This window comes from Eutrigla gurnardus (genome assembly GCF_963514095.1).
Source record: "Eutrigla gurnardus genome assembly, chromosome: 3".
In the NCBI taxonomy this organism is placed as follows: domain Eukaryota; kingdom Metazoa; phylum Chordata; class Actinopteri; order Perciformes; family Triglidae; genus Eutrigla; species Eutrigla gurnardus.
This window is the reverse complement of record NC_139917.1, coordinates 6425008-6452892: the sequence shown is the minus strand read 5'-3', so window position 1 is coordinate 6452892 and position 27885 is coordinate 6425008. Positions and strand designations below refer to the sequence as shown.

General features: G+C 41.5%; 1 protein-coding gene across 5 annotated transcripts in view; it reads right to left on the bottom strand.

Annotated features, from left to right (window-relative positions):
• Positions 1-27885, bottom strand: part of LOC311010747 (teneurin-3) — a 317927-nt gene that overhangs the window by 259293 nt on the left and 30749 nt on the right. The window lies entirely within an intron of this gene.

The window sequence follows — 27885 nt, the reverse complement described above, 5'->3', positions numbered from 1 at the left end:
GACACCGTTCCCACATTTAAGAGTAGACTTAAAACCTTTCTCTTTGACACCGCTTATAGCTAGGGCTGGCTCAGGTTTGCCCTGAGCCAGCTCTTGGTTAAGCTGCTATAGGCCTAGACTGCTGGGGATTTATTTATAGTGACACACTGAGCCTCTCTCTCTTTCTCTCTCTCTCTCTCTCTGTGTGTATGTTCCCTGGAGTCCCTGTGCTTTCTCGCCTAGCCGTGGTGGAACCTGATCCTGAATGCACCGACGCTGTGGTCTTGTTTGACTCTTACCGCCAGTATTTTTAAGGCAGCTGACTATTGATTAAAGAAATGGACTAAAATCGGCATCTCTATTGTTACTAACTTGACAACCCCCAGGATTACTCCCAGGAGTCTGGCTGTGCTTTCGGGTCCAGCAGAGTCCGCTGAGGTCCTGACCGATGCAGACTGCTAACTGGCCTGATGTTGGAAACACCATATTGTAGCTCCACCTGCCCGCTGTGTGACTGCTCAACTACTCCTGCTCCTGGATGGATCCATCTCGCCGTGACTGTGCCTGCTGCCATGGACTACTACTGTTGATACTATTGCTTCTGTTAATACTACCACTACTGCTAATGCCACTGCTATACTACAACCAACACAAAATGCAGTTGGAACCCAAGGGCCTGCTCTGCACGAGGTTTCTGCCTAAAAGCCTTTTAAGCCAATAGGTGGTGCTGTCTTGCTCCTGATGATGTTGGGACTCTGATAATGTTAACTCTGAAAATCATGAGCGTGTTCTAGTCCTGCTCAATGTGTAGTCTCCTGCGATAACTTCTGTTGCAGTATGACACTATAAATAAAATTGAATTGAATTGATTCTCAGGAGCGTTGGGATCAATATCTGCACCAACCAAAACAGCAGAGCAGCTACGCAGTTATGTAATGTTGCAAGCATCTCATGGCTGAGTGTACGTTGACGAACTCCAAGGTAAACGAATTAATCGCTGCTTCAAAGACGTACAAACTGTTTTCCAGTTTCACTGTCTTTTTATTTTGCAGATGCAGACAGTTCGCTTTGTTAGAATAAATACACCCATGTATTGGAAAAACATACCCTTCTCTACTCGTAGAGAGACAGAGAATGTAGAAATGCATAGCCTGGGGTGCAAGAACAGTCTTATTCAATGTTTAGTACTTACTGTTTTTATATCATTGTAAATTGGATTGGGTTTGGGACAGTCAGTCAATGAGACACATTTAGAAAATGTCACCTTGGGCTGTGGGAAACTGCCATGGCAACTTTTCACGTTTAGTTGCAACTCCTTTTTGCTTCATTATTTAACATGACTGTTACTGACAGTCCATGACATTAGCCTGACAAGAATAATCTATAAGTTACGTTATGATAGCTTCATCTTCTTCTCATTGTCGTTTTATGAATGGCCCATTTGCCAGGCCTGCTGTTTTTGTGCTACTCTTAATGCCGAGTTCTAAGTAATGAGGTAGAAAGAATTGATCCAGCGCTGGGACAGCAAGCCGATGGGATGAATCCACAGGCTGTCAGAACTTCTTTGATTAATGTGAACCTCATTGGATGCACAGAGTCAGCTGCTGTCACCAGGGAGTTTTACAGAGAGAGCTTAGCATGAGCCTCGGTACAGAGGACAGTATATCACCTGGAAGCAGCTCAAATACAAATAAATACAGGCTGGACTTCAAATAGGGTTGAGATTTTATTTTTGGGATATAAGTGGACATAAAAGAAAAGTTAGAAATCTGTTGTGTAACCACACAAACCATATTGGAGAAAAAAAGGAACAAGAGCGATAACGCTGCATAGAAATGCCAGGTGTGATTAATAAAAAAAAAGCGCCGGAATATTAGTGTTGACTTTGTTGAGAGGATACGTAATTCAGGCACAGACATGAAGGTAAAGGCCTGAGTGACATGAGAGTCAGTTTGCTGGAAGAGACATGAAGAGAGGTTGAAGAAAGCTGAGCGAGAGGGGGGGAGTAAAGACAGCCAGTAGTGGTCACACAGCTCTATAAACCTTCAACTTAATCTGAGACACTGAGCCTTAAATCCCTTACCGTCTGGACCTACGCTATGCATGTGCATGTGTGTGCGTGTGTGTTTGTGTGATTGTGTTGGGATGCATTTTGCTGTCCGGACTATTTGGTGTGTGCCTTCTATTCCTCTTTTAACTAAATCTGGTAGCTATCAGAATTAATCTCATTTTGTATATAATCTCATCTTTAATGACAGCTGGACAAGGAGGACTAAAGCTGTTGTGAAGTTGCCACATCATCATTTAGCATACAACACCTGCTTTCCTGTCACAGTACAGAGCTGATTTTACTGAACAAGGCTGCCTTAAAAAGGTAAGAAAATAAAATGAATACTCCTAAATAGTGTTTGCTTTATATCATTTTGTTAAGTAAAGAACATTTTGTTGTATTTACTTAATTCTGCAAAGTTGTTCAAACTCGAAAAAGAAAGCTAGCGAAATAAACTTGTTTTTTTGAAGTGATAGCAACTTAAAACAAGTTGGACTGGCTTGGCATGGCCGTTTGAGTTAGCTACCTTGGAGAGTGTTGCAGTTTCAGTTTAAATTTACATTACATTTACATTAAGGGCATTTAGCAGACGCTTTTATCCAAAGCGACTTACAAGAAGTATTTGGTGGAAGAAAGTGCAAGCATATCGCCATCAGTACAGTAAGGAAGTGAATTGTTTCGATACAGAATGTCCAACGATTCAAGAAACAAATTGCCTCGACGAAGCAACAAATATACATTCACCTATTCATGTAACATACAGAAAACCTGTTCTGCGTTCACTCAAACACAGTTATAAGTCCACTTCACTCAAGTGAACTTGACACACTGACTACATTATTTATTATACTAGTGTAAGTATACTAATATGATTTTAGTAACCTTGCTATCACCTTTTAGAATGAAGTGCTTGTGCTCGTGTACAATACATAGGGGTTGAACCCCATACATCAGAGTCTCCACTTAACCTGACCTGCATGCTTCTGGACTGCTGAGAGCCATCAGGAGCACTGGCAGGAGGGCCGCGCAAACATAACACGATCATGCCAAGTATAAAGAAATGCTCACCATGGAGCCACTATGGTGCCAATGGCTAATGAGATACATGATATCATATATTAACTGCTGATCTGCATTGGGGTGGATAATCATGCCATGCCATGCCGTGAGCAGGGGCCGTGTTGGCAGGGGGCCCCCTGAATGATTCAGAGGAACATGAGGAGCTGTGTATATTTATTCTCTCAGAGCCAAACTGGAACAATGTATCATGCCTATAAAAATACATGGTAGGATGCATCCATACTGATACGACCACACTGTGACATGAACCTCTCATCAGCTGAGATGTAGGCAGAGGAGGAGCAATGTCAGCAGTTTCCAGATATGTTAGGACACTCGTTAACCGATCATTAACCGCGAACCGACAAGATTAGTGCGGAGCATGCCGTAGTCGAGGTTCCAACAAGCCACCCAGCTGCAACAACGACACGCTGCACAAACCGCTTTTATCATTCAGTTACCACCAGCTACAGTTTATGTGCAAAACACAACAAGTCTCCAGTTCGCAGAGTAAGCAGCCATGATGTTGGTGCATTGTCGTGGACGCATGCAGCCGCTTTCCCGGTATGTCCCCAGTAACATCAACTTAGCGGTGAGGTTGTCAGCTGTGTGTCTGCCTGGCATAATGTTACTCTTTCAGGGTTTCAGCCAGCGTATTGTAATTGAGTGTGAAGTCAGAAGTAACAATACAGCTGTTAATGTAGCAGTGCAAGCCACGACCCGGAGACCCAAGCCAGTATCCTGATTCTTACTTACTACGTGCTAATAAAAGTGAAGAGGGTTAGCCATTTAGCATTTATTAAGGTACCTTTTTTGTTTTTACCTTTACTTGTCTGTAAGACAAAACATGTAATTTCGCCACAATTTAAATTTTAATTATGTTGACAGCACCACACGAAATAAAATCTCTCTCTGGAATCAAACTCTACATGCTGCGGCCTGTCAGTCAGTCACCAGGGCAACACTGCTGTTTGTCGGAAGCACACGTGATTTCCTTCCTGTTTTGTTATCAGCTGTTTTGCTGTACATCATACTGTGATATTTCCCTGTTAATAGTCTGACAATCATGAATTCTGGTTTCCACAGTGTTGGGGCTTCTAAATATCATGTTGCTGTTTCAGGGGCAGGAAGTGGCTGGGTGTTGGCTAATGCTAGTACAAATGCTAAGCCGACCAAGTTACCACAGTAAACAGCCCAGTTATCTCCAACAACAACGTATCCAACAAGACAATTAATCACGTAAACATGCTGATAAAGTTGGTGATGTTTTACTTAGAGTTTTGCTTTTTATTAGGGGTGAAATTAGATTGTTATGTTGCTGGCTGCAGGTGCGCAACATTAGCTGCTGTGTTAACGTTAGCTAACGCTGCTGTGGGGGATTTCACTTTCAGGCTCTGATAAAGGGTGAACTCTTTAGTTTTTAGATCCACCATATTCTGTGTGTTCTAGACCTGTTGACTTTTCCAGCTTTGCTTTTCACATTACAACCACTGCAGCAATGACGTCCATGTCGAGTTTTGAATGCAACCTAGTACACTCGACTGACTCGGCTCAGCCACAGAGCGACTTATAGCACTGGCCCTCTGCAGTCCAGTCAATATATATTTTCAATAATAACAATATATTTTATCAGGAAAACCCAAAGTTGGATGTTAACATATCATTTACAGCATCACCTTGAAGACCTTGTTCTGTTTAAATTGAGGAAACTGGGTGACTGGGTGTGTCTGTGATGGTGTGTGTCTCTATGAGCAGCTGAGTGGGAGGACACAGTGTGTTTGGAGGCCTTTTTCTAACATCTTACCACTGTCGAGCTGGCTGTTAATCACTCTGCTATTAATTTTTATGTTCAGTGAACTGCACGGCTTCAAGGGCTCCCAATAATACACACATCCCTATTTCTTTTTAAATCTCTTTCTCCCTTTTGTTCCTATCCCATTTGTTTTCTTTTCAAACATCATAAATGACGACTGGAAATGGAAACAGTCACAAACAGACAGACAAGTAACAATAATAATAATAATAATAATAATAATAATAATAATAATAATAACTTTCCTTTTGACAGAATATAAATATGGTCAGGTAAACAAATACAACAAACACATTAGCAGAGATAAGGTAAAAAGACAATAAAATATAAATAAATAAATAAAATAAAAATAAATATAATGTGAAATCTGGCGACATCACATAAAAGCAAGCCATTCCCTCCACAAATCACTTCTGCTTCTCCTATGTAATAAATGTGCATTTTGAGTCCAATTCATTTGAGAATACATCTGAAATAATATGAAGGTTTAGAAGACAATCATTTTCTGGTCGTTGTCTGATTGTACATTGAGAAAGGACAACGATCAACTTGTTCCTGACTGGTAGCTCTTAAAATATGATGCAGTACTGGGTATCATTACAAATATTACAATGCAATTATCAATACCATTACTTTTAAAGTGATACAGATATCAGAGTAGAGTACTTAATTTGATAACTATCATGTGAATGGAAGCTGTGTGTTTGTCTCTCTGTCTAGCTAATCACCAACACACTGCGCCTTGTTACCGCTGATTAGCCCCCCCCCCCCCCCCCCCCCAACCTCGCTGGCAGGACCCTGTGGTTGAGGAGGGTAGTGCCCACTCCCCAGGTAAAATTGTTGGCATTTTATTGCGCTGGTAGCCATGTCAGTGTGCAGGTAGGCAGTCCTGGATGTATAAGTTGTAGCTGCTTCAGTACTCGGCCAATCACGTCACATTAGATTGAAAAACATAAGGGGGGATTGGCTGCGAGCAAAACTATCTAAATTGTCTTTTTTCTAGATCTGGGGCAGAAAAGGATGGATTGTAGGTTTGGTCCGATACATGCTGTTGCTGGCCAACTGAGACCACACTGCAGCTGAATTGTCTCATTGGCAATGAGGGTGGGGGGGCATGACAGCATTACCAGGGCTGTCAGACCCTGCTGCAATGGATGAGAGGTTTTCAAAAGGGACTTGTTTTTGACTCAGCACCTGTTGCCTGGATCTGAATGTGAGACAGATCAGATGTGATTTAAACACAGTAAGATGTTGAAACACAGGTGCATAGCAACTTCCAGATATCCCAAAGGAAGTGCCCAATCACTCCAGACAGGTGAGGCAGCCGGTGTGTGCCTCAGACAAGAGCTGTGAGTGATTCTGATCAGCTCTGCTCTGTTGAGGTGGCTCTTGTCGAGTGCACACATTGACTAACTCCTCGTCTTTGAAGGAGACGCTCATGTTTGAGATAGCATCTTAGTTGTTCTAATCAATGGGCAATGCAATTTGTGCCCACTATGGCAACGAAGTCTACACACAACAGCTGTCTCAGCCTAAAACACAACTTCACCTGAAACACACCAGCCTCAGGCTCACCATTCCACTCTCCTCCAAACAGCACATGGTGTTCGTAATGTTGGCTGCTGACGGGATGTCAGCTGGGTTATAATGGGCCGATGGTACAGCTCAGGCTGATGTCGCTCCCAGGGAAGGAATGGTTCTTTCTTTCACAAAGGCGTGATCACTCGGCCTTGATGTTGAGGCAGAAAAGAGTTGTTAACCTCGGCAAACGCAGCTCAGAAACCAGTGTCTTCAGTTAAATGTACAACAAATCCAAAACACAACTACATAATTGTAAAGCTACTACTACTACTACGACTACTATACTGCTACTACAACAACTTTAATTTTGTGTTGATTTTGGTAGTGGTAATGTTTCAGCAGAGTCCCCTCAGAAAACCTCTCATTTTACTGCAGCAAGGTGTGCCAGTCGTGGTTTCAGGTCTTCTAGGTTCTGGTCTGGGCCTCCAGCAGCATGGTGTTGGTGTTGGAACTGATAGAGTAGAGAGGTGAACCAAGAGGAGAAGCAAGTGGAAGGCAGAGGGACTTGTGGGGTCTGATCGAGTTGAAACAGGCACCAGTCCAAAGTCCTCACAGTAACTTTCACATTGTCTTTACTGGGCAGCACTCACATAGAAAACAGAGTCTTCAGAATGTGAATCATTTGGATTTAGCTTTGAATATTTGCAAGTTAGACCTACAGGTTAAAATGGCAGTCCGTTACATTTTCATCTATTTATTTGTCTTTTAAGTTCCTCTCTATCAAAGAGTGAGTTAAAACAATAGTGACTGATCATGTGACCACTAATGAAAGTGCTTGTTGCTGATTTGTCCAGAAATAGGATCTCCGTCTGTGGTCACATTCCCACTAAACTCTAAATGAGTTTTATTTTTTTCCGTCAGTCAGCAGCGGTTGGTCTGCAGGTGGAGCTACTCACAGAAGTATGCTGCGTTTACTTGGAATGGGAAATCTGTAACTTCCCACTGCTGAGTCAGGCTCCCTCTAGTGTTTGAGCAGGTACATTTCATTACTGCTGACTCACAATGGAGGATCAACAGGCAGAGAAAGAAGACCATTCAACTTCCAGTCCAAGAAAAAGAAACAACAAACTAATGGAAGTGAAGAAGGAAAGTCATCAAGAAGCAAAGTGACGCCAACGAGGGAAAACCATGGACCTCCTTTCAGTGTGGAGCATTTGAAGGCATCACGCAGATGAGAGACAGTCACACTGTTGGTGAGGGAGATGAGTCCCAGAGGCTCACCTGCAGTTCCATCTACCGCCAAAGAGGCCGCTAGAAGCAACGCCTCTCAAATCTTACGGACTGCCACTTTTCAGGATTAATTCGCAATCTGTCCTTTAGTTGGCTGAGAAAGCCAAAACCGAATATTTTTTCAGAGGAAGCCTAATATGATGATGTTCACAGCCTCCAGCTACAAGCTGAACATTTGATGAGAAGCAGAGTTATGAAATGTAGATTGAATATCTGACACGTTAAAAAAAACAGGTTGCCCAGATTACACACTAGGTTTGTCCTGAGCTGCTTAATTCACGGGAGTATAACTGTCGTGTTGGCAAGCTAAATTGTTGATTGTAAATGGATAACACACACACACGCATATTACTACTTTTTGATGAAAATATGCCAAATTGGTAGCTACACAAATACATATTCTCATTTGACACGCACACACACACACAACCTTGTCTCAAATGGTTCCAAGCTGAGACATATCCGTCATACATACAACATACACACACACACACACACACACACACACACACACACACACACACACACAGAGAGAGAGAGAGAGAGAGAGAGAGGGATCACATAAATGCATACGTTGACTCATTTTACCTTAGTTTTGTTCCACTCACTACTACTGCAAGTTATGTAACAAACATATAGTTTAACCAAAATACGCAATATTTTCCGAAACCTAATCAAGTGGTTTTGTTGCAAAATGGAATTTGAAAAACTAAGTATTACTTTACTTTAATTTACTTACTTAGCAATTGGGCATGCTTGAAACTAAACATCCTTGCTGTACTGATAGTGATGTACTGTTGCACTTTCTTCCAACAAATGTACATATTGTAAGTCGTATGGGCCTGATCATCAGGAGCCATTTGGGGTCCAGTGTCTAAGCTCAAGGACACTTTGACAGGAGGACAGGAGGGTGAGTGGACTCTCTCCCTCCCACCAGACTTTAGAAAAAGGAAGTTGAGATTCTCTGAAAACTGACATCACGTGACTACCCTGATCATGTACTCTGAAATGCTCCATATTGCATTCTGTTTGGCTCTCCAGATTCCACATAAGCCTCCTCTACTGAGGTTTGAAGCAGGTGTTGCTCGAAGTAGAGATGAAGCCAAATACTATTTCTTTCCAAAGACAGTTGAGCTCGCAACAAATCAACCACAACACAACCACAATATGTTGCAACAGACAGTGATGTGTGCAAAGCAGCAAGTTTCCTGACAGACAGCTCATTGACAACCAGTGTGGGATATGTGACAGCCATGACTTGGCGGTCTGTGTAGTCACTCATTTGCATATTTGTTGTCAGCGTATCATCACACACAATGGTTGAAAGCAGCTTGAGGCACATATTTGGTCTGACCACTGTTTCCTGACATTTGGTGATTTCATATGTTAAAGGGAGCTACTGTAAGTAAAACAACAGGCAGATACAAGCGGGGAGAGAGAAAGGCGGGAAGGTTAAAGGTTCAATACAAAAGACGAGCTGCATGGAGGAAGGAGGGGGAGGGGACAGAGTGAGGGGACAAAGCAGGGAGGACACACAGAGGACATTCGGGACAAAGACAGCAAACTGAATGAAAATGAGAGATTGAGAGCAGGCAAAGGACTTTTCAATAGAATATGTGTTTAAAAAAAATTCAATGCAAGCCAGAAAAATTTAAAAAAAGCAATGCTCGTGAGTATGGTGTTTTTCAGAGAGGAGAGAGGATGGCAGAAACACTGAAGGGGAAGAAAAGAAGATAAGTGAGAGCAATGATCAGTTTGCTGTTGTTTTTACATTAATAAGTGAATTAACAGAGCTTGATCAGGTGGTTCATCAATAATTAAATTGTTAATTAAAAACACTGCTTCAATGAACAATGAAGGGAGGCTAATAGGGATTAAAGAGCCAGTTCAGAATTAACATTTACTGCTGTGACTGCTTATTATTGACTATTTTTTTTCTTTCTGTATTTCTTTTCCTTTTTCCAAGTTATATTCCATCAGTCTTAAAATTGCTTCAAAGCATCAATACTTTTTTGTTCTCTCATATTCCAATTAGTGAGAGTGGAACATCTTAAATCTGAAACACTGCAGTATGTGCATCACAGTCATGAGCTACAACTTCCTTCTCAAATCCTTGATTGATTATTTGGAGTTACATTATACTATGATGATACTATTGTTTCCATCTGTTAATAATTACATCACTTTTTGTGTGTGATTAATTCCCACATCACTTTGAACACACAGAATGCAAATACCATGCAAACTGAAGCATCAGGTAATCAGGTTGCGGCTGACGCTGTAGTCCGAACTACGACTTTATTCCTCCTTTGACAAAGACAGCACAGGCTCCATCCACTCCTGCTCTCACATTTCAGAAGAAAAGCCCTTAACATGAAGGGGGAGCAGTAGCTCACTCCATGGGGATTTGACTAGGGACCTGGAGGATCAAGGTTCAAGTCCCTGCACAGACCAAGTGCACAATGTGGACTGGAAGCTGGAGAGGTGTCTTAGCTGCCTGCTGCTCCGAACATCAGGATGGGCTCAATGTGGGGGCTCAATTTCACTTTCTATGCACACAGTGGGACAATGATTTGAACTTAATAATAATATATCAAATATGGTGTGTAAACATCTGTCTGAGAAGAGATATGTGTCTTTTTTTATTTGCTAAGTTTTCATCAATCATCATTTTTACATTGCATGAATTTACAAGAAAAAATGTTACCTGTATGGAATATATCTAAGAGGTTTGTCTGTGGAATAGTATTTCCCTACATATGTTGATAAAAATATATATTGACTTGTGTGTGAAGAGTATATCCATTTTGAATAAAAATACAAGAGTTGGACAGATATTCAAGCATTGATGTGTACTTGATTGTTTCACAATTTTTTCCTTACGTGGTTTTAAGAAAGAAAGCCTTAAGATGCACGTAATTCAAATTGTTTTTGGCCATGGAAAGAGCCATGTTGGAAGAAAAAGCTCTACAGGGAGAGAAGTAGTGAGTAATACGGCACAGCAATGTGTTATTTGTGTGCGTCTGACACTAATCTATGATTTATGTGAAGGAAGTTTTAAATGAACCCACCAGAGGGTTTGTCTGTTGGCTGATTGGTCCGGACCAGATGCATTTCATGTTTCTGCTGTGCTAAGTTAATAGGCCCTAATTGCATCACCTCATTCAATCAAGAATGCAAACAACTGTGCAGCATGAAAAGTGTATAATTGTGATTAAAAGAAAAAAAAGAAAAGCAGTGATTCATTCCAATAAACACAAAAGCCAGATTCATGCATGTAACAAGTAAATGGAAGTCGTCCACATACCACCTCCCTTCCCTCCGCCTCGCTCCATTGTTGACTCTAAAGTCGTCCAGAAAGCCATAAAAAAAGATGTTACAAATCTTATGTAACTGTAGCCCTGAGTTATTCTCTCTGGAAGGACTGCTGTAGAGTACATACACTTGATTGATAGCAACACTTATAAACTGTCAGGGCTACGGCTTCAATTCATTCTGTGCCTGCAGGTAGAAGTGAAATCCAGGTGGAGAAGCTTTCTGGGGAACACTCGGAGTAGATTTAACTCTACTGAATACAATTAAGCTGAGGAGGAGGTGAATACAAATCAGCAGAAGAGAAAAGATTTGCATTGGCACAACATACATTATTTGTTTGTGGTGTGCCTGCCACCCATTACTGCACAGTGAACACTTTGCTGTCATTTGTTCACACTTATTCAGTGATTAGAAATGACTAACATGACGGAGACATGTCAGCAGAATGTGTTTAAATCTCATTGGACTATATTTCTCTTCAAGGTTCCCTTCTGTCTCTGACTTGTCTTAAGTCTCTGCAGCTCCCAATGACCACCAATATGCCCAACCTCTCTGAAGAGCTACTTATTCATTACTTTGCATATAACTGTAAATGGTTCAAACAAATCACCCACATAAATGTTTGCTCTAGCTTTCCTCTGTAGTGTTAGTTACAGGGAGGTTTCCATATATCTTAACAACAGTTATTCAACGCAGTTGAAAAGCTCAACGTGGTTGCTGAGGATAAAGTGTAAGGACGTTTGTATTTGATGAAAAACCTGCTACTACTAGGAATTTTTATTTTTTATTTTTTTTGTTTGATTTTGGCGGTCCACACCAGATTCCCTTTAAAAACCTCTCATTTTACAGCAGCAGGGTGTCTTGATGGTGCCCATGGACTCCATTAACACTATGATATTAAGTAAATGGGTTGCCAATCATCCCATTCTGGCTTTCTCACAGTGATCCTGTCACTTGGAACCGGCAACAGCCTCAAGGCCACGTGTGCATGTTTGTGTGTGAGTGTGTGTGTGTGTGTGTTTATCAGGGAGTAAAGCTGTCTCATCATGGTCGCCCTTAAAACAGCTGTAGGGAAGCGACACACACACACACACTCGCACACACACTGTCCATCTATCAGGCCTTTGGGCAACACTTGTCCCCTATTCCTGGTTACGAGCACACACACATACACACACACACATACACACACACACACACACACACACAGCATGCCATTTAACGCCAGTGAGCATGCAGTGACAGTTTGATCGACAGACACACTCCACGTTGTCCAACTGATCTTCAAATGATCAAACGCTGATATTTCAGGTTGAAACTGCCAACATCAGAAGCAGCCAGCTTTCAGATATTCAGTGTCTTTGAGATTGTCCATTTCAGCCGAGCAGTAAACATGCCAACAATTCAGCTCCCACGTAAGGTGTGTCAATGTGCAAAAAGCATTAAGCAAATCACAGAGCTCTGTGGTTCTGTGTTTCAAGTCTCATGTCAGAAATATCATTAAAATGTCATATTGGAATAATAGCCAGTACAGCATCACCTCACCAGCATACCTTAAGCACTGTAACTGATGGTAAACTGCATTGAATACAGCCTTATACTTAATCTAAATTGTGTGTTCTTCCCTTCAATGCCTTCAGCAGGTAATATAAAGTATATTCTTCCTTAACCAGTCCTTGAGCTCCCCAAACTGGTTGGCTCAACATGTGCAACCATGCAGGCAAACAGAGAGAAAACGGCCGGCTATGTTCACCACTCAGTACTCTGCTGTTTGGAGAGAGAAATGTAATTGTTCTTCATACCAAAACAACGACATGCCGCAGGGAGCTTTTTGTCAGCAGATCAGTTTGACATATTGCAGAGAGGAATTGTCAAAGAGGAAACAGCTGCAGTGAACCGGTTCGATGAAGCCGCTCTGTCAATGTGATAGACATTGTCTCACATAGTAACCAGGCGGCAACCTCCAGTTATGAAAAGTGAAGCCTCAAACTTGCATTCCCTCTTCTGGCCATCAGGGGGCGACTCCTCTCTGATTGTATAGAAGTCTATGAGAACATGGTCCTACTTCTCTCTTGATGTATTATCTCAGTAAACATTGTAAACATGAGTTTATGGTCTCAATCTCTAGTTTCAAGTCTTCTTCAATCCAGCATGATGTCCATTTAGTACATAAGAGCCCATTTAGAGTCCAACAGACCAGAAAGCAGGGATTCTTTGGGGGCGGCGCTACCCCAGGTTTGCTACCATCACTACCATTTCGTCAATGCAATTAGCAACTAAGATGACTTTAACAATCAGCTATGAAGTTTAGCTTGAATTATGGAAGGTTGATGCACGGCTGCTTGTGTTCGTCAGATCCACCCGTCGCTCATCCGGAGTCCAAATGTGGTCACTTCCTTCATTGGTGGCAAACATTCCAAGATTGCAACAGCAAAAAAAACAACATGGCAATGGCCAAAATGCCAAACTCGACGATTCAAAACTGTGGTCCGCAAACAAGTGGGTGACGTCACCATGACTACATCCATTTTTTAAAAGCAATCTATGGTAAGAGCCTCGACCTACACAGAAGAATGAAGGACACCTGCTTCTCTTTTTCCTCACACGTTATCTCACTCCCTCTCCTCAGCAGTGTCCCATGTTTTCCATTGCTCATTTAATTTACTCTCTAACTCAAGTGTAAATTGCTGACGAAGCACGTTGACACTGCTACAGAAATGTCATGTTATTGACATATTGTTTCTGGGCCTTAGAGAATCATACTCAGACTCATATCTAGAACCATATGGCTGTGAACATGTATGAGTATTAACATTCAACATGTTTCTCCTGAAGGTGAAAGGAAGTCACTTGTATGCTGCTTCACCCTTCGGCCTGTAACCTAGCTCAGGTTCTGTCCATCTGTCCCAGCTGTTCCCATATTGGCAGAATAATCAAGTCAAACTTACATTGCTCATCTGAAATAATCCATCCATTCCTTTTTCTTTATTATTTATTTCACTCCATCCATCACTCCCTCGCCCCTCCCTCTTCATTTCATTCACCCTTTTCCCTTTTTGCTCTGCTGTTTCTCTCATTCTTTCGCTCGTCCCTCCCTGTTCATGTTAATCTGCCCCTCCTATCTGTCTTTTCATTTACTTCTCTCTCTCCGTCCCACGTTATCTGTCCACAGTTAAATGAGAGTACAATTGCAAATCTGCTGGGATAATCTTTCTCTCTTTCCATTTCCTACCTTTGCCTTTCTCCCACCTAATCTCCCTCTCTCCTCTCAGATTAAAAAAGAGAGGGGGATGAGAAAAAAGACAGTTGCAGGGTTGGAGTAGTCTTTGAGAGAAAAACCCACGCACAGAGATTTCAAGTGAATAGATGGACAGAGGAGTGATGTGCAGGCACAAAAGACCACAAAGCAACGCAATCTAGAGGTAGAGAGGAACAAAGATCGCGTGAGACAAAGTGAGATGAAGCCTCGGCATGCCTGGATTTCATTAGCCTTTTTTTATATGCACTACTGATCCATGTATGTATTTGAGTGTGTGTGTGTGTGTGTGTGTTTGTGTGTGTGTGGTGGTGGTGGGGGGGTTCTACCAGGTCAATTACAGGTTACCTGCAGGTTTCTAAAGTTCACATTTAACATGTTTTGTATTGTAGCTGTAATTAGATTTTAAGTTAAATTTGAAAAATCTACCGGGCTGCACGGTGGTGTAGTGGGTAGTGCACTCCCAGGTCGGCCCGGGTTCATTCTGTGTGGAGTTTCCATGTTCTCCCCGTGTAAGTGTGGGTTCTCCAGCTTCCTCCCACAGTCCAAAGACATGCAGGATGGGGATAGGTTGATTGATGACTCTAAATGTCCCGTAGGTGTGAATGTGAGTGTGAATGGTTGTCTGTCTCTACATGTTGGCCCTGTGATAGACTGGTTACCTGTCCAGGGTGTACCCTGCCTTCACCCAATGACAGCTGGGATCTCCAGCCCCCCCGCGACCCTGAATACAGGATAAGCGGTAGACAATGGATGGATGGATGGATGAAAACTCTGCCAAAAAAGTCCCGCCAACCTGCCGAGGAGACAGCTGGCTGATGTCTGGAAATACGCAGACTAAAAAAAGGTTCATTCATGGTTAAGTTCCCATATAAGTACAACTTGTGCATGTTGACGTCATTACATTCTCAAAAAATGAGATTGCCATCCCACCTGATCGATGAGCAGGTGTCACAAATTGTTCTTGTCATAAATAATAATGAGTTAATTAAAATACATTTTGAATTTGTAAGATATATAAAAATATGTATAAATGTATGTGTATACATGTATAAATAGTATAAAGGTGTATACTGTATTGAGCAGTGGTGCTTCTGCAGCAAAGAAAGAATGGCAGAATAAAGATAACCATTGTTATGGTCCAACTGTGTCTCAGCGATGAGCTGTTTTCATGAAGAAGGGAACTGGGTTTGCTGAGGATAGAACTTCCCACAAGCATCTGTTAAGCGCTATTAGTGGAAATCTGAGGTGGCTGGTGGATACAGTGCCTAACACATGAACAGATACCCTGAGCAGTCGGAGTGAGGGATTGTGGGGAGGGGTGAAGGTCTAGTGTGGGTGGAGGGAGGGAAGGTCAAGACTTGTTAACAATGAGTCCATTGATTCCAAGTACCCAACCTCTTCTCAATCCTTCATTCTCTTCTTTCGCCACATATCTTCCTTCTCTCCTGTCTCGTTATTCTCTCATCTTTGTCTTTTTTTTATTCCAGACACTTTAAATGATATTGGATATATTTTCCTTTTGTTTTTTAAAGGTTACCTTTCTCCATCACTTTCACTCTGCAGCCCAGCTAACCATATTCTACCCTCTTCTTTTACCTGTTATCGCCCCACCTCCTCCTTCCTGTTCAGGTAGCAGCTTTCACCTGGTCACGACACAAAGGAGCGATTGTACATTGTGTGCCTTTCTGTGTCAGCATGTCTCAGTGCTTCAAGAGATACATGTTTGGCATGCATGTCCCTCAACCATCCTGCTAACACAGCTTTTATGTATGAGCATCTATGATGGTGACATGAGAGGAGGGGCAGCAGTAATGAACACGAACAGTCTGCAACCAGAGGAGAAAAGAGGGATGTAATGTTCAAGAGAGGAGAGAGGGAAGAGAGAAGTGAAATGGGAGATGAGGAGATGGCTGAGGCTGTATACTGTACATATCTATTGTGAGATAAAAGAATGAACATATTACATATAACTTATTGTGGAATCCTTGAACACAAGGGGAACATTTCTATTCTACTGTATCTATAGATGCACGTCAGGGTGTACAGGACATTGGTTACATTATGATAATGGTATGAAAGTACCTTTAAAAAACATTTAACATTTAACCACTATCTCATTAAAGTGCATGTTATCGGTCACTATCAAAATCAAGGCTGTGTCACACTTCCAGGGTGGCAGGGTAAAATCTCACCATTGCCATAAGATCTAAGAATTAACACACATGTAATGAGAGTCAGATCTGATGGTGCTCTAGGTATGGCAGTGCTATTAGAAACTTGTTAATTGACAAATTCACAGTCTGATATTTTTCACCACCTGTCCTTTCTGCAGTTGACAGTTTAAATTGTGTTGCGTTTCCCTTGAATTATGACTTTAACTTCTATTATTTGAGTAATAGGTTATATCTCACTATCGGCAAACCAAACTTTTATAGTAGGCAGTGCTTTTATAAGACGTGATCTGATATTTTGAACCTAACCTTCTCCTGAACAGATCAGGTGTGCAGCATCAGTTATCATGGTGGTCTACTCCGGTAAAAAGGGAACCACCGATGTAGAAAACCCAGAGTTAAACCTCGATAAACTCAAATGCTGCTTTGTAGTACACGCCAGTGATACCAAAGGCATCAAATGAATAAATAAAACAAACACAGGATGCTCTATGAGGGTAAAGTTTAACATTTTAACCTGAGGTACACTGAATTCCACAGTGTCTGTCTTCAGTGTTTACCTGAGGGGGAAGGCTGGGCAAGAGTAGCAAACTAGTCCTGTTATATCATTTAGTTGGACTGCAGAGTGGGGAGTTCTTCTTTTGAAGAACAATTGGCTCCCCTCTTTAGTCTAAAGCAAAGGGAATTGGGTAGGGACGCTAGGGACACGTCCCTACCAATATTCAGCCGCTACTGTGTAGTCACTATCAATACAACCGCTGTCCGTAGTGTTTAGTCAATGATTATGGCACACAAAGGGTTATCTCGGTCTCTGCTAGAAGTCCCGCCTCTAACCTAAATACCACTCCCTGATCGGCTGCCGGCTTCTCGCTAACTTACATGTGATTGGCTGTCCCCACTGTCACTCCTTTTGCTTGTTAAAACTACCTGCAACCTGCTAGTTGGACCGGACGAGAGGCAGTGCATGTTATCTGCAACTGCGAGTGTTGAAGTTGTCAACATGTTTGGCATTTGTTCTTCCTGGGTCACGTCAGCGAGATGGATTTTAATATCAGTGGTGTCATTTACATTTGTGTTTGTGTCTGTTTGTGTACGTGCACGTGTGTACGTGTGTACGTTCGTGCGTTAGTGTGTGCTGTCCAGGATTTGAAGGATGTCAAAGAAAAGAAAAGTGGATATAAGAGACTTCTTTAGGAGTCAAAGTGTAAGTTACTTCAAGGGTGTATAGGTAGAGGCTCAACAATACAGATATTGAATAAAAGAGAATATTTAATGCCAAAGAGATACACTTTTTTAAAGTTATTTTTAATCCTTATTTGCATGTATTTGTGTAGAAGAGAGCAACGGTTTAAAAACACAAATAAAGAAAATTTGTGGTGGAAATACAATAAAACCTCAGATTCTAGATGATCATGTGGTTTTATAATTATAAAATGTAATTAATTAATATTAAGTAATCTAACCTATAACATCTTCATGACGTGAAATTATGATTGCTAATGCAAAAAAACGTCAACTTTCATGAGTGCTGCCTTGGAGCACTTTTGTGTCCCCACCAATCTCAATATCAAACCTACTCCCTTGGTCTAAAGCCAGTTAGACCTACAGTCCATCAGTGAAATGGGGGGGGGGGGGGGGGGAATCTACTAAATGGATGACTTGCAGTATCTTATTTGGAAAAATATCTCTGATGTTGTTCCTGGAATTTGCTGGAGCCACTGTCCCAGTTTGGGTGTTACAGCCCTGAGTGCTTAGATTAGCATCGGTACCACTGTTGCCTTTACTCTCCATATCTCTTCTAGCTCCTCTTTCAGCCCTTGGTATTTTAAAATTGTATCTATCATTATCACCTGCCGAAATTCTCCCATGTGACCCCTCATTCCGCAAACTCCACTGGCTCACTGTAGCAGCTCACATAAGATTGAAGACGATGGTACTGTCCTACAAGGCTGTCAACAGAACCGCTCCAACCTACCTCCAAGCACTAGTCAGACACCACGCCCCAGCTAGAGCACTCTGCTCAACCACCTCAGCCGGCCGGCTGGTACCACCAGCGCTTAGAGCAAGCAAAGGTCGCACAGCCGGGTCACAGCTCTTCTCTGTCCTGGCACCACAATGGTGGAATGAGCTCCCTGCCGATGTGAGGACCGCAAAGTCGCTCCCCATCTTCCGTAAGAGACTCAAGACCCTGTTGTTCACAGTTCACCTGGACTCTGCTTAGCCTCCTTGATTTCCAGTCTGAATAAGGAAGACGCCAGATTCTGGCGCCAATTCTCTCTCTCTCCCCTCGCTCTGCTGTGAGCCTTGCTGCCCTGTCTCACTGAGATCTTCTCTGGTCCTCGCCCTCCAGCTGACTGGATCGCCTCCTCCCATCACTTGATGAAGCTAATCTCCAGAGTTTGTGGTTTCAATGCTTGCCATCTCCTAAATTAAGGAAAGTAGTAATTCAACCCATTTGTTGTGTGTGTGGGTTGGGTCCATGATCTGAAATTTTGGATCCACGTATACCTTTCGTTTGTGTTGAGAGCTGTGAGGCTGGCAATCCGGCGCAAAGTGGCACTTTTTTGACGCTCCGGTGCAAAGGAAACCTAGTAGCCGACTCAAGGACTAGACTGGACTGGACTAGTATTCCAAACAACTTTTCCTTGTGAAAGTGCCTGCCTGCTGGACTGACCTTGCTTTTACTCCTTGTTGTAGAGTTTCTAGAAAACAAATTATCCATGACAACATATGTATTTACATCATATTTAGTAACAAAGGAACTATTTTTATACACATCTGTGTCTTTTTAACTTTGTAGGTGTGGCTGGGAATCTGAACCTAAATTTGATGTTAAACAGCCTTAAATCTGTGAAACTCATTCCTAGCATACCGCTGGATGGCATCCATGCAGAGGAGGTGGCGCATGGTTACATGGTGCATGTCACTCAGGCCTATGAAGAACAGCAGCGGGAACAGAGCATCTCTAAGGGTATATGCTGCACTTGATGGTAACTTGTCCAATTGACTTTGAGTCGGCCTCTAGAGTTGTTTTACAGTTCCAAGCATTCCAATATCCGTGTGTGTCATCAAGTCATGACTTTCTTGAAATCAGTCCAGGCTGTGCACAGGTTTCCCTATCTGACTTTACAGGCACGGGTGACTGCTTTGTCAACCGGGAGTTGGAATTTGGCTTCTCTGGTGTTCCTTCCAATTCCTTTCTGGGCCCTGCTCATGTATTAATCCATGTGCTCTTTAGCCACAATGATGCCTGACAGGAGCTTCCATGTCGGTTCCATCGATCAGCAGCTGGTTCATTTGAGCTGCCAGGTGTTCATGGATTGCAGTAAGTCTCTTTAGCCAGTAGATGTAGGTCATATCAGGGTCTGGTGCTCTCCACAATGGCAGAGACTCATGTCATTGTCATTGGATGTATGCCATTGTGATGGTTACTGGTTCTTGCTCTGGGAGGTGCTCCCAGCTTGTGCCGGTTGTGCCCTCTCTCCTTAATGAGACACTCCTGGCTTCACTGTCGCAGACAGTAACCATGCATCAGTGGTCTGTTGTCAGAAGTCCCCATTGCCTATTTTGAGCAGATGATTACTTTTTGATTATTGCAATTATATATTGACAAATCCATTGCCTTTACAGCTTCTATGTGCTATGTTTTAGTGAATTCAATGAAGAAATGTAAAAGCAATTCCCCAAGAGCAGGTGACTGACCTGAGAAGGGGTTTTGTTCACCTCTTTGTTTATGTTCCTTAAAGGTCATATTGATAACATTTTATATTCTAGCAAGGCTTGTGAGCCAATAGAAAAACAACATTGGTATCACGTGGTATCTCTGCATAGTCAGGGGTCAAGAGTCTTTGGGGTTGCCAGTTAGCGGGGAAAAAACGGAAAAATGGTGACGATCATGACGATACATGAATTTTGAAACACCACCACACAAAGTAACCCAAATGTATAGCTACATGTTGCAAAATGAATTCATACCACAAAATATTCATCACTTGACATGACTGAGTCTGTGTGAGTTTCACTCCACTCGATCATGAAATCGCAGGTTGTGCAACAAACTGGCAACCCATTGAGGGCGCATGTGCTTCGAGCAACAGCTGTGTTGTGACGTGAATGCAAAGGAAGCGATTGCAAGTGTGACATCTTGTTATCAATGTTATCAATAGCACCTTTAAGTGAGCCGAATTATTGCTGTTTTTAGTCGAGCATGCATTTCACATGTTTTTAACCAGGTTTTAACCAATCAGCTATTTTTGCACATTTTCTCTTGTTTCTAGGCTCATCTTGTCACCATGCCAGACATACCGCACATTTTTTCAAAGCATTCAGGGCAAAATAGGCTTTTCAGAAATGTCACCATTTGATTTGTGGATCTAGAGGAAACAATTTTATGAGCAAACTACTTTATTGGATTTGAAACTCCCACATTTTTGACTGTCGGCCACAACATTTTAAACTATGAATGGCCACAGTCACTGTAGTACAAGAGCCTTGATGATGGGACATTCTCTCTCTTTGTCCCAGAAAAGACACCTCATTAAACCAAATTCCCTCTTCCCTAAAGCCCATGATTCATTCATTCATTTATATAGCTGACGTACACACCACATCATGGTCTAATTAAGATTCGGGTCAAATTGTTAACATAGGAATTTATGAAAAGACTCATCCCTCCAGATTATGAGCATGAGAGTGTGAGTCTGTTACAAAAGACATTGTACAAAGGTACCAAACAAGGAGTTTATTTTTCATATTCGTGACACAATTCCAATCTATATTGCTAGAAGCTGGGCTCATTCTTGTTAAGCGTTTGATGTATGGACATATAGACTGGGCTATTTTAAAAGCTTTAAATCTTTATTCGTAGCTACTTGCATGTCATTACTGTCAGCAGTTTTTCACTGTGCCGCTTGTTTTCATATTCACTGTACTGGCACAAATCAAACTAAGCACTGTAAATATCCCATTTATGTTGCAGCAAGTCCACCTTCAGCCTATTAAAGTGCTGCCTGTCTTGCTGTCTGCTGTTCTGTCCTTACAACTGGTGGGACTCAATGTATTGATTTTATCAGACACTTAGCATCATACCATTCCATTAATACATGTTATGATTTTATTCCTGTTTTTGGATCCTGAGTCATGCTTGCTCTTTCTTTTCTCCTTTTGCTTAGAGAGTTGGTTCTGAGCCTTCCCCATTATTTTGGTGCATTCTTGTCCCCTCGATCTTCCAGCTTGAGACCCTAAAATCTTTCTCAGTGCTCCATCTTGAAGGGCATCCCAATTCCTATATGCATCTGAAGGAGCAGGTGGAGGAGCTACACACAAATATGTGTGTGTATCCTTTGTGAAAGTCTTTTCAGCACCCATGACATACAAAAGAAGTGTAACACTGTGCTGTGATCATCTCAAACCATAGCAGGACTACAAATACGCCTGTTCGTATTCATAAGTTGTAATTATTCATCGTTTGTGTAGCATCTTGTAAGGCGCTGTTCTCACCGCAGTGAAATTTGACCTTGATATTTCTATATTGAATGCAGGCTACATCCAGTTCAACCACTACCATCGTTTTATGATGTTTACATGTGCAAACAGCTGCTAATGGCAAATTATTATATCAACAACATTCTCCTGATTGCATTCCATATCATATAATTTGCTGTATTTTATGTTGTCATAACAGTGTGTCTTTTTATGTGTGTGTGTGAGAGAGAGAGAGAGAGAGAGAGAGAGAGAGAGAGAGAGAGAGAGAGAGAGAGAATATATATGCTCACATTATGCCACATTGTGAATTTAATTAATAGTGAATCAATGTTTTCATGAACACTGTTGCTGATCTGAAAGTGATCATAAAATACAGGGGTACAACAAACCAGCTGTTTGACTGCTGTTCCTCCCTGTCCATCTCTTCAAGGAATCAAGGTTGCCACTTTCTACTAAAGTGGGAAATGTGAAAGAGCTCAAAGAGCAACGAGCAACGGATGGTGTCACATAATTGGTCTGTTTGACGTGTCTGGATTAGACAAAATGATGACATCATTCCACTCAAAGCCCAGCTGACAGCTGCTCTCCTGCACCTCTGCATCGTTCTGTGTGTACTGCAAAGGGGAGTGTGTGTGTCTTCCTTCATCACTGTTCATTCCCAGGCTCCTGTTGTCCAGCAGCCCACCTGCTAATCCAATCCATAACTGAGTTTTGTGATCCATTGCTCAACCAAGTAGTAACCGTTGGCAGGGCTGAGAAAACCTTTGAATATAATATACCATTTAATATGAACTGGAGCCTCCGGACTACATCTCTTGATGGTGCAGTTTTGGTGACATATTGTCCATTAATTTAATAAATGAATGTAAATATATTTGCAAACAATGTATGAGAACAGCCTGTGTGCACGGTTGTCTTTCGACTGTTGTTAGAACATTTCTACTAACAGGACATATATATTTCAAAGTGTCAAACATAACTGCATTTGATAATAAAAAAAGGTGCTGGCAGGAAGAGCATGCAGAGCAGGGGGACAGATAGACACATAGTCAGATCCACAGGTGGAGGTTCTCTGACTGTCACCATGACTTCATAGTGTATTCAGGTGGTTGTGGGAAGGAAAACATGAGCTACTCGTGCTTGCTTTTTGCCACCAACCATGACCCCTTTTGCTCTTATTAAAGGCTTCGCAGACTAGAAAGCCAAAGGGGAAAGTCAGGATTACAACATTACCAGAGAAGTGAATCAACTTTACTGGAGCAAGAGAACATATTTCTTATGGAGTGTAGACAGGTAGCAGCAACCCTATCACTCTGACATCTCTCAATAGTAATGCATACAACATTAAAATGATTTCATTCCTATAATATTGATTATACATTGGTAATTATTTTTATTGTAAATGTTGTACACCAAACTCTCCAGACCAGTGTTGTGAAAACATGCGAGAGGTGTTCAGCGTAAGAAGAATGAAAGTCATAGACAGATTACTGGTGGCAGCAAGGGCAGCTGACAGATGAACTAAAAAAGAAAGGAAGATAAATCACCAATGTGAAGACAGATGGACTGCATTTCTCACCTTTTGTCTTCATAGAAGACATACATCAATACACAAATAACTAATGTAATGTTTTGCCATGGCAGTGTATACTATCCATTTTGAAAACGAGGATAACCACCCAGAGCTCCTGCTTTGTGTAGAGCTAGCAGTTAAGCTGTAGCTTGTTCAGTTTGAAGGAGGTCACAGTGAGAGTGTAAGGACAGCCACAGAGCCAAGGCTGAATAAAATGACACTTTCTGTTATGATCGTCTAAAACGGTGAGCAACAAGAACGGAAGGTGACCCTTATCCATTCATCCGCTAGATACTCAGAGTGAAGGCTGGACATTTCAGGCCTTGGCAACTCCAATCTAATTTAGTCCATAAAAGTGGAATTGGCAAGTGCCATTGTGACACATGCACATATATATGGATAGAACAGTATGACTGTTACTGGGATTGAGCCAAACCACAGACATGTACAATGACAAAAATGCACGTCAAGATAAAAACTCTGGTGTCTCATCATATTGCATATTTGTTTGTCTTTGTTATTGAAGACTGCTGTGGAGACAAGTCAAAATCTGATTTTGACAGGCTGGAGGGATGCTGTGGCTCAGTGAGTTTTGGGGTGGGGATTTTCACCAATGGAAACAACACAGAAGATGAGAATAACTACTGATTTGAGTGACATTGTGGCCCACAGCTACCTAAACTAAGAGAAGCATGCTGTAGATCTTCCTCACCCCAAAGTCCGTCGCTGCGATGAAGAAGAACAACAGAAAACACTGCAGGCATTTTTCACACTAGATACCTAAGTTGGAAAGGTAAAGACGACTTAGAAAATGTTCCTTTCACAGTTTTACTACTCTCTGCCCCAAGCAAGTACTCCAATATTTTCTGTGAATGACCAAATTAAGAACCATTCTAAAGAGAAACCATCTAGTTTGAATATTCCAGACTTCAACAAGTCAGGTGTTCATGATTTAGTTAACAGTCAAGTTGATGTTAAGGATGAAGTCTACAAGCAAACTTTTAAAAAAAGATCAAGATGAAGATACAGACATGAATGATATTGTTTAAATTATGGTGTACATTTTCAGACAGTAGAGATATCAGTAGTACCAGCATGCCACAAGTCATTGTTTAACGAATGAATAAAGACTACTTAAGAGAAGAATTTGTTCAAACTCAGCATCATTTCTCAGCAACGCAGAGCCGGCCAATCACAGCATGAGTAATGTCATGTTGGGAAGGGAGGTGTGGATGGAGGGGCTTTCTGAAGCTAATGGACTATACTGGCCCATTAGGGGGGGGGGGGATGTTTCTGTGTACACAAACAAATTTCACAATTTTTTCACATTAACATTGTCGGATATTGCATTTGTGCTGCATTCAAGTGGTGTTGGAATCCACAACGTCCCCAGCCGTTCTACTTTTCTTATGAACTGTTTCTAAATTGTTCCAGTATCAGTGTGATCGAGCCCAAACGTCTACTTCTGTCTGACATGGAGAGCTGTGGGTGTTTGGCAGCCGGTCGTTCAGTCTCCCACGAAAAATGAAAACAAAATAAGTTGTGATGTTTCATGGTGTTCAGTTTTATTCCAACAACACAGACAGAAGCTCAAACTAGCTGCGACTTGTGTAACTCTGCTGGCGCAATGATGCATCAGCACTTCTTTAGTCGACAAACACTCATAGTGCTTGTAACATGTTCAGTTGCTGTTGAAGTATTTAGTTTTCCTCTCATTTTATACAAGATGTCACAATATTTAATGTTTTGTCTACACCATACATGCATTAAAATATTGAATGTGTGTGTTCCGGGATGCATGAAGGAGGTCGACATGAAGCGATGAAGGTTGGTTGAGGCAGAATCAACAGCAATTACCTATAGAAGTGATCTTTTATAGGTGATCAATAAAAGTGATCTTTTATCAGAAGTGAAGGATTTTGGCTTCTTATGTGCTGAATACAGGAAGCTAAAATATTCACAGTAAAACGTGTCTGACTGCTTTCTGATTTGCAGCTTGTGTTTATGAGCAAAACACACACAAGCAATATGTAAGACACAGTTCACAGCGTTTGAATGCATCCGTATATGTGTGTCTACACATCATGAGGCAACTTGCATGCTGTATGTATTTAATGATGTGTAGTGTTGCAGTGAGAGAACTCACAGCTTCATGAGCTCCAGTGATTCAAATCAAAGGAACATGCTATATTGAGTCATGTGGCTTTTTTTTTAAAGATAAAATGTCTGCTTAATAATGAGATATTATATAAAATCTTGAAAAAAATATCCATCAACAACGCCATTTAAATCAGTATAAGTCTGTTCTGTGTGACAGTCTGTGAAAAACTATTCATTAACATATAAGTTTGTTTGTACGACGGCAAATAAGGGCCACTGTTGTTTCACTTGTTGTCATAGCAACGGCAAACATCCGGTCAAGCAACTTGTTTACTTCCTCTATGACAAGTGAAAGCTACCGCTAGCATCTTATGCCAACCGCACAAACAATGAACACATAAGTTGACAATTTGGCCCGTATAAATAAAACCAACAATAACCATCTCACCCTAGGGACCTTAACGAGGCGCTGTCACACATTGTGATGTATTCATTAGAAAAACAAATGCATACATTCATGGGAAGTTAGCTAGCATAGATGCCGGTTGTTAGCATCGTAACAAAGTAGCAAATCTGCGACTTTATAAACTTGCACATTTGTGAATTTTTGATATTGCCCCCCTCTCTCAGCTCCATTTTTTCTGTCGTACTTTTAAAGGATTACTTTTCACAGTAGCGTTTTTATTAACCGCAGATGTGCTTTTCCAATGCTAATATGTGCCAGCTGTGCTGTGGTCCACAGGAGCCACCTACAGGGTCGGAGATCAGTGGCCACTCCTGTACAGACAAACTGGAGCAACTCATGTCAATCAGTTGACTATGGATCAGGTTGTCATCATACAGAAACCTACATCAGGTCACCCCGGAAAAAATGTTTATGGGCTGAGAAAAATATCATTCTGATGTTAAAATCAGAATGTGAATGTTTGGACTTGAATACATAATGAACGCGTCTTTGAAGCTACAGAATGATATACAAACCTAAAACCATGATGTTAAATATTTCTGCGTATTGGCCAATGCATGCACCAATATGATATATCTGCAATATGCTAATATCAGCTGATTAAAACTGTGTAACTGTGTATTAGTTCACCGGTATTCAGATGCAGCCTGGATATTCAAGTTAAAGGTGGGGAGAGCCACTACAATGGCCAATCAGAAGTTATCTGTTCATATCTGCTACGTGTGTCACTGGTTTGGGTTTTTCAGTGAAGGTGTGATAACATGTCGTTTGTTTAACGTGCACACTAGTGGTGTGCGATACTGCAAGATTTGGTATTGATCCGATACCAAGTAAATAGGCTACAGTGCCAGTATCGCCGATATCGATACTTTTTAATAATTAAGGTGGATGCATCATCAAATTGCTAAATCTGAATGAATTTTCGTGACCGTTAAGTGTTTTTGTGATTTGTGCTTTAAATTATTAATGAGTTAGAGACACAGACAGACAGGTCGCCACTTTGATGAAACCACCGCATTGCATACAGGGGAAAAACTGAAACTAATGTATCGATCTCATTACACTGGATATTATCGATATTTGGATTGTTCCGCCACCACGAGTGCACACTGGACCCGGTTGTGTTGAGCCTCTCACCAAAACTGTGACACAAGTTCAAAATGTCCGAAATATTGTGTACATGTGTGGAAAATCACTATATCTCGTCTCTGTACAACGGTGTCCCTCTGATATGTTCATCACAGATGTGTTTCCATGCAGCCCTACACATACGGAATCATGTGTTGTGGAGATTTGTCACTCTAAAAGAAATATGACAGCAGTATCATTCATATCCATCTAAAAACATCTGAGTTGAGAAGTTTTGATGCTCAAGGTTAAGGTCAGAATTCAAACAATATGTCAGAATATATATATATATATATAAATATATATAAACTGGAGCATTTGGCAACCGTCATTGTGAAAAGACTCAGAGACTCAAATGGAGGTTAACAACACCTCATACATCACTTTGTAATCCCACATTTACCATTGTGGAAGTAAAAGAAAAACGTCTGATAATCAGCTGTTGAATCCTAAGAACCCCCCCCCCCCCCCGATACACATACACTGCTGTCTGAGTCCTTCGGCGGAAACAGCTTCTCCTCAAGAGCTGCCTTCCAAAAAACACTTGACAAGAACCGAAATTGGCAATTCATTCCTTTACTTGTTCATTTTTCTCCTTTGTTTCTTCCTGCTCATTTTTTTTTTATTGATCGCAATCACTTGTTCCTCGCACGTGTTCAAATTGCAGAGCGCAGTTT